The 17,172-nt window shown below is 42.7% G+C and overlaps 1 protein-coding gene across 1 annotated transcript in view; it reads left to right on the plus strand.

The window, feature by feature from the left end:
* The first annotated feature begins 223 nt into the window (after nucleotides 1–223).
* The window catches only part of LOC103179401 (FYVE, RhoGEF and PH domain-containing protein 4), a 46,433-nt gene continuing 29,484 nt past the window's right edge, over nucleotides 224–17,172 (plus strand). Inside the window, exons 1-2 of the mRNA XM_007894677.2 lie at nucleotides 224–250; nucleotides 13,418–13,594. The gene's annotated coding sequence lies outside the window, so the exon portion shown is untranslated. The remainder of the gene's footprint in view (nucleotides 251–13,417; nucleotides 13,595–17,172) is intronic.

Here is a 17,172-nt window from a genome sequence, read left to right on the forward strand (position 1 = left end):
TCTCTATTTTTGTTAAAAAGAAATATATTTCCCTTGTCGGCAGGCTGAAGGAGGAAGGAATCAGCCAAACAGAACAAGTATTAATCAAAATGGGGAAGCAAGCTTATACTTGTGATTTTACTGCCCACTTTTCTGTATGAAGAAAGAAGGGAGAGGATGAACGGCAGTTGGCTGTCTGCTTCTGTTTAAATCCACTCGGTGCCCTGCCTGGGTGCCTGGAATTTCCTGCGCCTGGACTGCAGCTGCCAGAGTAAGTGTTGGCGTGGGTGTTGGTGTGGAGCTGGAGGCAAAAGTCAATTATGGAAAGAAACACAATTAGGCAGCTTCAAAGTGCAGTCATGCACTTTTACATCACCAAATAGGCTATATATAAATCGTCGCTTTGATGCATCACCAGTGATCACAGCTAATCGTAAATGTACTGTGCCCAACAACTGTGCTGCATGCTGTGTCTTTTCCTCAGCAGGTTCATTTAAAGGGACTATTTCTTTAGATATGATGTCCCCCAAACCTTTCCAATATGTAGGGGAACCAATTCAGTGAAGGTTTTTACAGTATTTTTCTTGCACCAGAGTAATTCTCATTAAGCAGGATTGGTGGATGGCTTGTATTGCTACATAGTTTACAAATCAAGTAGTGCTGTTCCCTCTTAGTACTAAAATTTTCATTAATTTATACAAGATGGTTTCCGGACAGCTGTGGTTTGGAGTTGAAGATGACAGACAGGCTGCCATTACTGCCTGATACTCATTTGAGTTTCTGTGTTGTGCTGATGTATGAGAATATGTGAGTATATGAGTGTATGTGCAAGTGCTTGAGAATGTGTGTGGGTGAGCAACAGTATTTAAATTCTTTACACTCTTCCTAGAAATTACTCGGAATACTATATTATCTACCTTTGTAACAGAAAAACTGCAGTGGGAGGGGTCTGGTTGTCTGCTTTTTAACCTCTATCTTTCAATCAGATCATTTAATACTCAATCAATCCCATTACAGATACTTCTCACCATTTTATGTTTTGTTTTGCCTGGACTTGAATGCACAGACACTGGGGTCCAACTCACATGAGGAATCCATCACACCATGTGCAACACAAGGGGTGACAGGAAATACATCTTGCTGACTTGCAGGAAAGCCACCCCAACATGATCTAAATCTAGAGAAGGTTTTTTCATGCAGGAACGCTGACTAGTTACCCATCCTTAACCCAGGGAAGGCCAGGGCCAATCTATCCCCCCATGCAACCCTGGCAAAGGTCAGCAAACTCAGTACAGTCTGGGATTCGGCGAGCTCCTGGTCTGTAAGATGCAGCATTGTCCACTACACTATCTGGGCTGTCCCATCATGATAATTTAATGTTGTGCTTGTGTGTTGTATGTTTTGAAGATAAACAACGACAACAAATTACATTTGTATAGTGCCTTTCACGTCAGGAAGACGTCCCAAGGTGCTGGACCGTCAAGGATCCACACCCAAGCTGGTGGTTGGGATCAGGAGGGGTGGAGAGCAGAGAGGGTAGAGGTAAGAGGGCGATCGAAGGCATATTCGAAGAGGAGAGTCTTAGAATGGGTCTTGAAGGAGGCTAGGGAAGGGGTAAGGCGGTTCAATAAACTATTGAATTTCCTGATATGTAAATATATTTCTGATTTGACTGTTTTTTGCCTATGTCATTCCAGTACGAGTTTTTTGTGAGCTGATGATATATCCTGTTATTTACAACACTCCTCCTGTTAGGGCAGGAGAAGATTAAAGAGTCACAGAAAGCCTTTTCCAAAACAACATTTGGTGGCAGTGCAAGATTCCTAAACCTCTATAATGAATAGGAATGCTCTGCAAATTATAAGGAAGTTATTCTAAAACCAGATCAACAGAAACGAGGAACTTGATAATCATTACAATGGTATTTCAGTTACTTGACTCAGTTCACTGCTGTATACCCCGTAGCTTGCAGCTTTTCCTGTAAATGTTGCAGGATTAAGAGTCAAAGACAAGAGGGAAGTTACGCTTTTGTACTTATCCAGTCAAAGCTAACTTAATCGTATTTTCAAAAAGTTGAAGTTGAATATTGAAAATATTTGATTCAAGGTGCAGATAATTGTCAAGTAAGGTCAGTGCTGGTTTACATAAAATAACTCATTTGAATCGAGGAGTAGAAGTGCTATACGAGACTGGCGAACTGTCCTTTGTGACGAGAGGGAGAAATGGAGATTGTTTAACAGTAATAGAGGAATGTTTATAGTTTGCCACTTTAAATAACCTGTTGCCTAATCTGAACATTTCTGCATTTCTGAGACTACAGTACGTGAGTCTGAGATACCTTTTATTTTATGGATTCATGGCCAAGTACTGTGTCTAGATTAACAAACTGGACATTGTCATTTGTGTGGCTACATAGGGAGAGATGTCTTGTGGAGTGTGAGGTATCACTGCTTGTTTTGGCAGGGTTATTTCTCAATACATTCCAATGTGCTTGGTCGAATGTGAAGGAAAGTGCGTTTAAGCAGTCTCAGTCTAAGTACTTCTGAGTATGGTGGGTGCAAGGCTACAGCCGAAAACAGCCACTGAATCAATTGTCAGTCTCTACCAGACTTGTGTGGCACATTGATAAATATGGAAGGAAAAGCTTTCGTGAGGGCAAGTTTCAGTGCTGATGTTAAGAGCTCTGGGAAGCTGTGTAAGGGGTGCTATATAAATGCAAGTTGTTGTTGTTTATGTTTGGGTAAAACGTGGAGCTTGATTCTGCATCACAACTGGGAATGTGCTGAGTGTTAGTGCTAAAGGAAGGAAAGTTCTCCATTCGATGACATTGATGTTACTTTCTGAACAAGCACAAAACCGACCCAGAGAAGTAGAAAACATGAGCCCTTGCTGTAATGGCTTACGATTTTAATATTGCTAACTTTCAATACAATGGTTTAATCCACTGCAATGTATTTCTGTTCAGAAGTGTAGCAAGTGGGATCCATCTCCTGAGACCCTGGGATTTGCATGTGTTTATCTATTGGACAGGAAATTGTGCACCATGTAAAAATTAGTAAATAAATGTTTCCCTCCGCACTGAACCCGCTGACGGGATGTGACTGATAGTTCTGTATAGTTGTGCGACCAGGTTTGATTTGTAGGGATGAGAACGTGTCTACACTTCCAACTTCCACAGGCTGCAGATAATCCAGAACACTGCAGCCCATCTCCTCCATTCTCGCCTGACTCCATTGGCTCCCTATCCTTCAGAGGATTCAGTTCAAGATCCTACAAAGCCCTCCATGGCATCACCCCACCCTTCCTCTGTGACCTCCTAACCGCCTACCAACCCACCCGCTCAGCTGGCTCCGGCCTGCTCCACATCCCCCGACTCACCCGCCCCACCGTTGGCGGGAGAGCCTTCAGCCACTCTGCCCCCAACCTCTAGAATTCCATCCCCCAATCCCTCCTTAGCCTCCTTCAAGTCCCGCCTTAAAAGCCTCCTCTTCGACCATGCCATCGGTCACCCCTCTTCTCCCTCCCCTCCTTCTCCCTCCCTGACCCCAGCTCGGATCTGAAATGCTGTTCACTGTCCAGCTCCTTGGGACGTCCTCCCGACATGAAATGTAATGTTGTTGTTGTTCCTGAAAGAACCAGACAAGACTCCATTTGGTTACTCTGGATGTATGTGGGTTTGTCAGTCATGTCTCCTCTGAGTCATGTCAAACACAGGTCAAGCCCTGCAGAACTTCCCCTGAAGATATTTTTAGACAAAAGGCTGAGTGAGTTCCACGCTATACAAACCCAAAATCTTGAGGTGTCTGGAACAAGAAGTGGTAACAGTAGAAGAGCAGCAGTGAGGTTGGAGGGAAGATGTCTTTATATGTACACACAGGCTGTCACTCTGGACCCAAGCTCTCTCTCTCTCTCTCTCTTTGTCCACAATGAGAGCTCTTCTCACTCCATCATCTCTCTCTCCTGGTACATTTCCTTCTCTCCCTCTTTTCATTGGTCTCCACTGTTCATATCTCCTTCCTCCATCTTCACCCTGTTCCTTTCTGGAGGTTTATGTGGAGGCAGTGATACATTTCAGACGTCTTTCCATAGTAATAATAAATAATAATAATCCTTGCATTTGTTATATATAATATATATAGTACATTATTAAATGCAGAGAGTTTGTGTTAGTGTGTTCATTTTATAAAAATCCTAATGTCAGAGCTCCACTGAAAAGCACTGAATCCAATTCAATAAAGTGAGTTTGTTTTGATGTGTGTTGAAAGAGATAAGCTTTCAACATTGAAACACGTGTGTGTGTGTGTGTGTGTGTGTGAGTCTCCTCTCCCCATTCCAAGTCAGCAGGCAGGCTTCAGCTCACTGTGACTATGATGTTTGCCGCATGTTTATTGACGACTGAGCTTATATCTTCTCCTTTTTCTGTTTCTATCCAATGCTGAAAAGCGCGTTTGTGGTTTGTCAAACACAAATAGTGTACATATACACAGGCTATCAGTCTGCTGACGCTCTCAGAGTCAGTTCACACCCACAGCAACTACTTGTGTGAAGTCCGGAGAGTTGCTGATGGCTGTGAAACTATGACCTGTAAATAAGAAAGGAAACTGTATATGTGAGTCAAAAAGCAGAGTGAAATATTTATGCTGATTCAAAAGTTTTAAGTCAGTTCCGGAAGACGCAAACACTGGGGTAGTTTGGAGGACAGTGCCTCTGACCAACGAAGTGCATGGTTTGTCGGATGATCCAAAAGCAGCCTTAAGAGGCAACTGAAGCTATCCGTGAGCTCTTTCTGCATCCAAACCTCCTACCTGATGATTTTCACAAGATTGGTTCAGTGAAGAAAGCCCTTCTGCCCATCTGATCTCACCTTCCAAAACACCTACCCAAACACTCCCTTTCACTGCAGCAAGCTGCTTTTCAAATGAGACCAGTATCCTGGCCTCAACCACCCTTCTTGGCAACCTGTTCCAGTCATTAATTCTGTATGAGTAAAGAAAACCTTTCTCGTATCTGTCCTTAAATTGCTTTCTGCAACTTTAAACTTATGTCCTCTTGTTCCACTGTCTTACTGCATCCTAAACTATTGATCTGAGTTTACTTTTTCAATCCTGTTTAAAATGTTATGCATCTCTATGAGGTCTCTGAGATGTCTTCCCTCAATAGCGAAGAGCCCTAGCATGTCTAATTGTTGCTCATAAACTGGACCAATAGAAACGTGTGACCGCAATTTTTCTGCAGAATCCGCTAAAACAGACACCCTCTGCTAAAAACCTCTAAAAAATTAAGTATCCTCTGCGTACTGCCTCCAGCTGTTTACTTGACGCCGCTACTGTGGGCGGTGCGGCTCCAGACATGCACTTGCGTCTCTTTCGATCTTTGAGGCCTGGTGTCTCCCCCCATCCTGCCCCCCCCCCCCACGTCCCAGAGTAGGCCACCCAATATTCGTTAAAGAAGCATTAATAGTTTTTTTTGTAACAATCGAATATGTGTTATTTCTTCATGTATAGTTTTTATCAATGAAGTGAAAAAATGTAGGTTGCCAGTAAAATGTACCTCAATAGCACCAACCGCCCCCGCAATTTCTTGTAAAATTTGTCAAATTTCCCCTCAATTTTTTGGCACATCTTTCAACAATGTTCTATTGGCCATGCTCATTGCTCATTCCTCTAATAATGGGAATCATCCTCATTGCTCCCGTCTGCACTGCTTCTAGTACCTGCACAGTTTGCTTATGTCATGGTGACCACAATTATATGCAGTATCCAAGATGTGGTCTGACCAGATCACTGTACAGACTGAGTATGACATCCGGGGATCTAAACTCAACTGATTTAGCAATATAGTCTCGTATCCCGTTTGCCTTGTTTATTGCTGCCTCACACTGATTTGATATAGTGAGTGATGATGAGTCAACTTGTCAATAGGTGGAGTGGGTTACCAGGAACAAAACAAAAACAACAAAATTACATTTATAGAGCGCCTTTTCACGTCGGGAGGATGTCCCAAGCACGCATGAGGCTAGGAGATGGAACTGTTTAAGAAACAGCTTAATGTTGTATTATCGAGGTGAAATGAAATGGGCAAAAGGGCCTTCTCTCTAGTGCACAGGATGTGGGCACTTCTACCCACATCCTCAACAAGCTCCAAGTGCACAATAATGCAGTAGAGGGTGTCTAGGATCTTTATTCTGGTCCTCAAATCAATCCACGGACTTGTCCTACCGACCTGTTCAGGTTTCTCCAGTTGTATCCTGCCCCTTTACTCTGAGTAACGCCATTCCTTTCACCCCAAAACATCAGTGGACAAACCTTCAGCTACTCTGCTTCAGTTCCCTGGAACTCTCTTTCAAAACGGCTTTCCCCTGGTGCCTCTAACCCTGTCTTCAAAACCCTTCAGAAAAGCAATTGTCCTCTTTGAGAGTATGTAAGGAATGCAGTAGGATACCAGAAAGAGTGGTTGAGGCCAGGGGACTGGACGTCTTGAAAAAAGGTTGATGCTGCGATAGGACGTGAGTAGGGTGGGTATTCTGGAAGAATTAGATCAAAGGGGCTGAAGCGCCTTCTTCATCCAAACCAATCTTGTGGTTCTTCCTTTTGGAAACATTTTTAAACCTGTCATTTGGCAGCTCTGTGTCCACCAGTGTACAAGTATTTGCAAAGCGCTTTGAGACGTTGTTCATGTGATCTGCTTGCCTCAGGCTAAAGACATTGCAGATGTATAGATGTGAGCAGCTTTAAATGAGCAAAGGAAAGAAGCAGACACTGGTTGTAAAACGAACAACACATGGTTTTGATCAGCCTCGCAGTTGTTCTGCTTGAGGGCTGCTACTGTTAATTACGGAAAATCTGAATGATAATTAAAAACAGATTGAAAATAAGCAAATAAAACCAATGTCCCAACACCGATCATATGCTTCAAAGTGGAAGTCTGTTGCAGATTATAACACCTGACCTTGCCACTCGTGAAAACGATTCATAGTTGTTAAGACAGACTTAACTGATGGCTCAAGGAGTTTATTCAAAGAGAAACTGAACCCTACACATCAAACAGGTCCTGGGTTCCTTCCTGGTTGTGCTGAGTTAGTTGATCTCAGTCAATGGCAGTAGGTAGCTTTTGTTCCTGGAATCAGGGAGGGAAAAATCAGCAATCCCACTGCAGATCCCTCTCCATGCTGGAAATGATGAGTGTGGATATAATAACAAACACAATGTAACAATGATCTTTGTATTTGATATCGCTGCTTTCAGGTCAGAAGGAAATTTCAAAGCACTTCACAGAATTTACTGTAAAATGTAGTAACTGTATTTTCTAGGCAAACTTGGCAGTCAGTTTGCGCACACCCGTGTCCCACAAACAGCCATGAAGTGAATGACCCATTTTATCCTGGGGATTATTGGCCAGGACACTGGGAGAAGCTCCTTTCTGTTTCTGAATTATGCAGGTCAGTGTCAGATGAGGACAGCTGAGAGATGTCCAATGGCCTTGTGACACTCACTGTTGATGCTCGCACGTGAATAACTCAGGTGAGACATGGGTGACTGGCGGCCATGGAATCAGTAAAAGGAAATAGGAGTAAAATGCTGCTGGGGGAGCGACACTTTCTATAATTATGGGCTCCTTAAATGCTTCTTGCAGAACCAGCTGTGCTCTGCAGAGGTTTCAGATGAGTTAGTAAAGCATGTGATACCTGCTGTAAGTAGGTCACACTGGTATTACTGACAAAGGCGCTGGCAATTGTTTTCCTCTCAGGCTATAAGTCCATTCAGGGCTGATTCAAATAGATTTTTTTCCTTTCCCTAATGATCCAGCAACACTCTATCAAACATCAACAGTTTAACTCATTCAAAGCTTGTGGGAGTGTTTGAGTGCTGAAATAATGTAAATAAGGCCCTTTTTTTCCCTAACAATCAAGAATGCCGATGTGACGAGTACTGTGCATTGCACCATTCCCGAATTGAGAGCAGACCAAGACAGGCAGCAGCTTCGGTCACTGTTGTTCTGAAACTGGCCATTGCCCGGATGCAGGACTCTCCCTCTCTACAGGGAAGCTCCCGCCTCTGCCCATTCAACCATTTGGGGGAAGTCGAAAACTACTGCTTTAAAATTGAACAGTGCTGTGCAAATAGAGGCACAGGCCAGTGTTTGTGCTGTAAGAATAGCTGAGCCGCAGTGCACAACATCAGCTGTAATTATTTTTGGCCCTGGTTTTCACACTGAGAATTTCTGACTTGCCTGCCTTCTTACCCAATTGCCTGTCCCCTGTCCCACTTGCCCTGCCTGTCCCCTGTCCCACTTGCCTGCCTGTCCAAGTACCAAAACACAAAAGCCCTGAGCTGATTACCCGCTTATATCTTTTCTTTGGCTCGAGCTGCAGCAGGTCTGTGTAGCAGCCCTGCTGTTTCATCCAAATCTGATGAGAGACTAAGGTTTTTCTCGTGGAATGAAAGGAAGCCAAGGACAAACTGACTGTGTGGGATCAGCACTGGAAACTCTGTGGAACAGAAATTCAAGATCACGTGTGGGCTTTGTAAGGATAGGCAGCTTTGTTTGTTTGTTTGTTTGTTTTGTGCTGTCCAGCCAAAGCTCGACAAACATAAAGCTTCACTGAAACTGAAGACAATCCTGAACACTGCAGTGCCAAAACTGATCCCAGAAAGTGCAGCGTGTGGTGTCTTTTTGTAATCGGTCAATTTTTACAGACCGACCCTAGTATAGAGCGAGTCCCTTATTGTCTGGTTGAACTGTGGACCTCAGTAAAGCAGAGCACTGGCAAATATTGAAGAATTAGCCAGATTGCACAGCACAAACATGCCATTCGACCCAATGGGTCCATGCTGGTCTTTATACTCAACATGAACTTCCATCTTAATTCCCTGTCGCTAACCTTTGCCCACACTCCTTAAGTGCTCTGGGACGCTACCCTGTGTGAGGGACGCTATATAAATGCAAGTTGTTGTTGTCTAAATGCACTGCTGCTCGATGTGACAAAAACTTCCTGTCTCTGTGACCAGAAGCATTCCATGTGAAGTGTTTGTGTTCACTCAGCTCCAGGCAAGCACTGGCACACATCACAACCTGCTATAACTCACCAGCACGTCTCAATTATTGCTTTGTGCTCAGTGTCCATCTGTGAGCTGCAGTGTGTCCTCCAACACTCAATACCTAATACAATCACACTCCGGCTGTTTGCTGGTGCATTTCTTAATGAGATCTTTTATAATAATAATACTAACAAGGATCACGTATTATAATAAGGTAATAATCGCTTCAAAAAAAAATGTGGTCACTAAATACATGACTGTTTGTGGGATAATGCTGTGTAGTTAGCTGCTGCATTTTGCCCACAAAATATCCAATCAATTCGCTTTACAGTATATTCCGTGAAGCGCTTTGCGAAGTCTCAAAAGCATGATAAGGTTCTTTATCAAATTTGAGGATTATTATTACTAATAATATTAATAGTAATATTAATAATAAAAATAATATCCTGGCTCTGATAAAACCCCTCCATCACATCCTCAAAGCATCTCAAAGCACATCACCACGTAGTGACTGATTGTGTAGTGATTGGCCGTGTAGTGGCTGTGTATTTGTAGATGAAAGAGGAATTTGATCACACAAATGGGGACTTCTTCCTGTAACCCGAAGTACGGCCAATCCCCAGGAGCTCCACTCCCAACATGATCTGGGTCAGAACCGGAGTGTATAGAATGTTTAGTCTGACCCATTATTTTTCTCTCAAATGGCATATGCCTCTGTTCATGCTCACCAGTCTGCTGATGCTGAGGTACAGTTTCACACATTCTGGTTGTCCTCTAATACCCCACCCAGGTGGCTGTTGTTTACACGTAAAGGTTGACAGGCCATTCGACTGCAGAGAGCTCACAGCCGACCCTGACCTTTCTTTACACACTTGCTCACACCAGTAGAGGGTGATAGAGTGGACAAAGCCCACAGTAACCTGCTGTCTTTCCTCTCTCTATATCTTGGGCTAATTTAAGAATTTATGGACCTTGGCTTAAAACAGGTTCAATACAGAGTTTGCAAAGGCAGTTCCTGAGCCTCCTCATGCTACCTGGCTGAGGCCAGCAAACTCAAGGACTGACCAGGATTTGAACCAGAGAGCTTCTAATCCATATGTTGCAGCTTTATTCATTACACCATTGAGCTAACTCGATCCATGGGAGTTCTAGTGGGATAGCATTAAGAGAAATCTCCAAACTTGGTCTGAGTTAGGCAGTCTGCCCATTGCACACCTAGACTGCGAACCCCATATCAGCCTGTCTGCTGTCTCTGGATACCGGCCTGCACCAGGTCCCCCGCATTTCCCACTTGGCGGTTGGGCATTTAGCAACTCTGCCCCCACACTCTGGAACTCTATCCCGCAATCAGTCTGCTTCTCCCCCATTCTTGTCTCCTTCAAGTCTCGTCTAAAGACCTTTCCCTTCGACAGTGCCTTTGTCCACATGAGGTAACGTGTAACAGTAAGAAATAATAGAAAATAATATACAAAGGATGATTCTGATACCCGCTTTCAGTGGGTTTGCAGAATCATAAGAACATAAGAATTAGTAGCCGGAGTAGGCCATCCGGCCCCTCGAGCCTGCCCCTCCATTCAATAAGGTCAGGCCTGATCTATTCTAACTCCACCTACCCGCCTTATCCCCATACACCTTAATCCCTTTATCCACAAGAAATCTATCAATCTCAGTCTTGAATATGTTCAAGGACTGAGCATCTACAGCCATTTGAGGTAGCAAATTCCATAAATTCACTACTCTCTAAGTGAAGAAGTTTTTCCTCAACTCAGTGAGAAAGGGCTTACTCCTAATTTTAAGACTGTGACCCCTGGTTATAGTTTCTCCAACCAGGGGGAAAAGTTTCCCACTATCTATTCTGTCATGCCCCTTTATAATCTTATAGGTTTCTATAAGATCACCTCTCATTCTTCTATATTCTAGACACTATAGGCCTAAATTGCTCAACCTATCCTCATAACTCATCCCCCTCATCCCAGGTACCAACCTCGTGAATCTACGTTGTACACCATCCAAGGCAAGTACATCCTTTCTTAAATGAAACCAAAACTGCACACAGTACTCTAGGAGCGGTCTCACCAGGGCCCTAAACAGTTGCAGCAAGACTTCCCTACTCTTATTATAACCCTTTTGTAACAAATGCCAACAAATGCCTTCCTAATTGTTTGCTCTACCTGCAAACTAACTTTTTGTGACTGGTGTACAAGGACGCCCAAGTCCCTCTGAACTCTAACACTATCTAGTCTCTCCCCTTCTAAAAAAATAATCTGCTCTACTGTTTTTGCCATCTAGGTGGATGACTTCACACTTCCCCACATTATACTTCATCTGCCACCTATTTGCCCACTCACCTAGCCTATCTATATCTCATTGCATTTTTGAATGTCATCCTCGGTGTTTACTCTCCCTCCTAGTTTAGTGTCATTTGCCAATTTGAATATATTAAGTTCGTTGTCCTCATCTAGATTGTTGATGTAGATTGTAAATAGTTGAGGTTCAAGCACTGATCCTTGTGGCACTCCACTAGTCACATCCTGCCAATCTGAGAAGGTTTATCCCTACTCTTTGTTTTCTTCCCGTTAGCCATTCTTCAATCAATGCTAATATTCAATGGGAACCGTTCCAGAATCCAAAGAATTTTGGAAGATCAGACACAAGGCCTCCACTACCTCATGAGCGACCTCTTTTAAACCCCTAGGATGCAAACTATCAGATCCAGGGAACTTGTCACTTTTTAATGCCAACAATTTCCCTAGCACCAATTCTTAGCTAATGTAAATTTCCCTAAGTTGTTCCCTATCATTAGCCACTTGGTTCATCTCTATTTCTGGTAAACTTCTTGTGTCTTCTAACGTGAAGACAAAAGCAAAGTATTTATTCAGGGACTCTGCCATATCCTTATCCCCCATTATAATTGCTCCTGCCTCTGCCTGTAATGGACCCACATTCACTTTTGCTAGCCTATTCCTATAATGTATTTATAAAAACTCTTACAATCTGTCTTAATGTTCCTAGCTAGCTTACCCTCATAACCCATTTTCTCACTCTTAATGAGCTTTTTGGTTTTCCTTTGTTGGTCCCTAAAACACTCCTAGTCCTCAGGTTTGCTACTCTTTTTGGCAGCTATATAGGCCTTTTCTTCTAGTTTTATACTTTCTCTAACTGCTCTAGCCACGGATGAACTGCTTTCCCTGTGGTACTCTTATTGCTCAAGGGAATATGTGACCGCTGAGAATTATGCACTACATCTTTAAACGTTTGCCACTGTCATATCATTAATCTAATTCCCCAGTCTATTTTAGCTAATTCTTCCCTCATACCTGCAAAGTTAGCTTTATTTAAATTTAAGACCCTTGCTTCAGATTTGGCTACATCGCTCTCTAACTTAATACTATATTCTATCATGTGGTTCTCATTGTGTGGTTATCAGGTTCTGCTAATACAGTCCCAGCTAAAGATTTTTCATCAGCGATTGATCTCTCGTATTAAGATTTATTAACAATAGATTATTGTACTCAAATCCATGATTGGTTCTTGAAGTCTAGGTTCACAATGGGATTAGTTAATAAGAGAATAAGATGCGACTGATCCCCTATTAATAAATACCTTAAAGTAGTCTCCACAGTTCTTGGAAACCAGTTGTGGGATTGGCTTTATCACTTACACCAGAGCGGGGCTTTTACATTTTCAATCATCCTTTAGGAAAGCTGGTTCCCCTGTGACTCACACTCTGACCCTCGCCAATAAAAAGACCAACTGTGGAGAGGAGGTTCAGTGTTTTCATCTGGTCAATGCCAGTGACTTATTTTAATGATGTCCTGCAGAGAGATCAACATTTGCTTGGCTGGCTTGTTAAATGCCATCTGTTGTCTGAGGGAAATGGGGGCTGGTAAAATTATGATAAATTTCATTATTCAAACCACATAACAAGCCTTTTTGGAAGAAGGTGTGTGTTTGATTACATGAGATGTGATGGCTCGGCTGCTTGCAGTTGTGTGAGGCAGCAGCAAACATAGGCTCCAGCACTGAAGCATCTCCCAGGAGGCATTCCACAAGCTCCATTTCCCCTTACAAAGCTACAGATTTGTGTTGAGTAAGATTTTTTCTAGTGACCAGAGTCCTCATGTTCTCTTGCTTGTGAGACGTGAGGATGAGATGGTGGAAGGGAGGAGGTGTTATAATAATAATAGTAATTATAATAATAATGAATCCATTCAATATAATGCCTTAACCCCCACTGTCCATTTCATTTTGCTGCAGGTATAAGAGTCAATTACAGTCATTTTATGGTTAGAATAAAGAGTTTTGACTCCAGTTTTGCAGGAAATTAAAATACACTGACTGTGAAATCCTGTGTCAAAGGCTGTTCATGGTGAACCTTTCTGTGTTCTTTTTGCCCTCAGCCAACAGTTTCATTCACTCCAAGACGCCTGCAACGGACCACAGGCTCGGACTTGCCAATGCATCCAAGCCACTTGGCAAGACTCTCAAGACCCCAGCGGGTGACAATGCTCAGGATATAAATGGGAGAAATACCTCCAGTAAATGCAAACAAAACACGGCCGTTTCAAAACCACCACGTAAGTACATCATAATAATCCTTGTACTTGGTGTAAGGCCTTATCATGTCATTATGATGCCTCCGATGCCATTCACAGGATTTTAGTATGAAATGTAGAAACTGTATTTGTAGGCAAACTCAGCAGCCAATTTGCACACAGCAATGTCCCACAAACAGCCATGCCATAAATGATCAATTTTCTCTGTGAGATTGTTGGCAGGCAGAAGAATAAATCATGTCTGGTATGAGGAAGGCATTCACGATGCAGCACACCCCTAGCACTGGAGTGTCAGCCTTGATTAGGAGTCAAAGTTCCAACATGGGGCTTGAACCCACAACTTCTGCAATGCAGTGAAAATAATAACAATCCTTGCATTTGATATCATGTCTTTCACTCCGCAAGGATATCTCGAAGCGCTTCACCGGTTTTACTGTAAAGGTTAGTGACTGCATTTTGCAGACCACCATGGCAGCCAGCACTTTATTTTGGCCAGAATGTGTTGAGCAATGTTCAATAAACAGACACAAAGTGAAGTGAATTGAAATAATAGTGATCAAATTGCAAACCGAGAGGGTAGGGGACCAGAGAGATGGGAGTGGGGTGTATGTGGATTGCAGTATAGGAATCCGAATACAAGCTGCTTTGTTTGGCAGTAGAAATGCTTCATTGAAGTAACCTTGAAATGTCTTTGCTTTGTGCTGACCAGGTTGTTTCCTGATTATGATTATATTGCTATTGCCTTTTATGAGCTGATACTGCTTTCCAGAGATATGAGGAGACTACAAATGTATTTACGTTAACATAGAGATGAATGAAGCAGGAGTTAGTGAGTTTCTATTATTCAGGTTATTGCTAGAGAAAATAATGGGATTATCTTGACAGTTAGTAAGTGCAGGCTGGCAAGTAAAACCTGTCCTACAATAATGTATGGAATAGTGTCAACTGCTGCAAAAAAATAGAAAAACCAGCATATTTATTTTAAAATAGCTTGATCCTTTCCCCCTCAAGGAACAAGCAGAGAGAAGAGCCGTATAGATTGTGAACAGGGTCATGACTGCCTGAAACCATGATTTGGATTGCAAAGCGTTTTGCAAAGGCTGTGGTGCTGGACCTGTTGTTGTCTTTGAGCCCAAACACAAGACAATGCTGGATTTTTATTTCTCAGACAAGAACTTTGAGATATCGTTTGTTGAGGGATGGCTGGAATTCATTAAAAAAAACTAACAATAAGAATAAAGCTATCTGTTTTTAGTAGGTGCTGCTCTTCTTGCTTTTAAGCGCTCCAAGACTCTACCCCATGTGATGGGCATGATATAAATGCAAGTTGTTGTTGCTTGGCTTTTAGACAGTAGACAGTATTCTTTTATTTACACACATGTATATTCCTGTTCCTCCAATCCTACAATTGAGAGTAAATTGTGAGATTAGCAAATTTATGTGTAAATAGGAAATCTTCAGAGGTTTAGGAGGGAGAGTGAAACTCGGGAGCAAGGTTTATTCAGGCAGATTCACTTTGCCTTCCTTCAACCTTTTTACCTCCAGAAACAATACAGCTGCATTGCAACAGCCGTAACAAAACAAACAAAACTCCATCGGTGATCATTGGGCATCGTGTGAGCTGTGTGTAATGAGTATAGAGAAAAATTATTCTGAATGTTATTGGTATTTGTATTTTATTACTGGAGGGAGTAATTTAAGTGTTGAGTTATGAAATTGTTCTCTTCAGTGCACTACAAAAGGGAGGCGAATGTGAAAAGAATAATAACGATATTCAGACATCTCAGAGTTTATCTCAGGGAGTTAGAACCTGGATTGGCAAAGGATTCAAGAATTACATGAGTGTGCTTAGAAAAGGGCTGTGAGGAGCTGCCTCTGTTCATGTGACTACCATCAGTTAATGCATCATAAACACATTAGTGCAAACATTTGAGGTTAATATTGGGGGATGCAAGATAAAGATGATTAAGGCAAGCAGATCCCTATCTGGTGTGTCAGGAGACGCTGGGCCGTGTTTTTGAGGAGGTCACTGAGGACCTGTTCCTCAGGCAGTGGGTGAATAGTCACCAAAGTGCTGAGGAGAGTGAACCTGGGAGCGGGTGATATCTGCAGTACGTTACTGAAAATTTAGCTGCTGTTTCCGAGCAGGATGAATACCAAGCAAATCAATTTTAAAGCAACGTTCATGGAGTAATTGAGCAGTGATTCCATGGAGAGGTGATGGAAACTAAGAATAATTAGTTCTTTCGTCACGCCATTAACTGAATTGCCAGTTTTGCAGCTTAACTCAGTTGTTTTGCTAATTAAAAAGCAGTGAACAGACACAACTTGCAGTACATTCAATCATTTGGGATCATAATCAGATTGGTAATTTCATGCAATGATTTCGGCAAAATTAAACTCAAAAATGTATTACGATTTGCTGAATGCTTACTGTTGGTGCCACTGTCTGGCCATTAATATTGAATGACCACCTTGAAACCACTTTTGAATTCTAAGGAATTGATGTTGCCTTAACCCCTTAATGGCAACTGTACAGCTTACCCCAAAATAAAGTGCTGGTAGTTTGCACAATAATTGTTTAGCTAAGGGCTGCCCTTCCTGTTGAGGCTTTAAGCTTGCTCACAGGATTGAGGACAGGTCTACATCTTCAGGTCTTGTTGCTGAGACGGATAGTATGGTCATCTACCCACCTTCAATGTGTTGAAATCCACACCGATCACACTTTCTTCTTCTCCAAAGGTGTTCTTTTGAGGATCACACAACCGCATGACCCTAAATCTTTCCATTCACAATCAATCTCCAGGGCTTTAAACCCCAGGCTTGGTGCCAACTCAGCACTTCTTATTGATTGACCTCATCCTTCCGTTAACTGTGGTGACGTCCTGCATCAGGACCTTCATCTTTGACCTACATTTCGCGATCTGAGAGCAGTGTAGGCTTTTGCAAAGACAGCTTTGATTTTCCCCTTCGTGGTGAGAGCCTACATCCCTTTGGGGGTGAGGGAAAGGGGGTGTGGGGGGAGCCTCACATCAGAAAGAAAGCTGAGCTCTGACACTCCCTGAAACATCAGGGAAAGTCTCGCCAAGTGACTATCGAGTAAGGCATGCAGCAGTGGTCATACACAACAGCTTGAGTTTCCATCAGAGCTTTGTTAACCTTCAGCTCCCTGCGTGACTGTATTAGCAACAGAAACCAACTGGAATGTGCAATAAACTGTTGCCCTTTATTGTTTTTCTCGCATAGCTAAAATCATTGTTCTGCTTCTTTCTCCAGTGTATCCTCTGTCCAGTGTATCAATTCAAATAGATTTTAATGTTCTACCAATCCATTGAGAGAGCCTCTCGGCCGACCAATGGCAAACATTGATCGAAGCATCTCACAGAGCAGTGGAGTGAAACACAGGTCGTGGCATTTGGTCAGTTTTAGATCCAACAGTTTCAACTTGTCAAAAAACGGACCCGATCCAGAGTTTGGGACTTGATGGCTGACACGTTGAAGTATAAACCTGTATGTACGTGGCTTGCGAGCGACCCAGTTTGTAACACTGATGGTAGGCTTCCAATTTTCATAATGTCTCTTTAAACAGTTGGTGTGGC

Source organism: Callorhinchus milii, unplaced genomic scaffold (genome assembly GCF_018977255.1).
Source record: "Callorhinchus milii isolate IMCB2004 unplaced genomic scaffold, IMCB_Cmil_1.0 Scaffold5, whole genome shotgun sequence".
NCBI classification, from domain to species: domain Eukaryota; kingdom Metazoa; phylum Chordata; class Chondrichthyes; order Chimaeriformes; family Callorhinchidae; genus Callorhinchus; species Callorhinchus milii.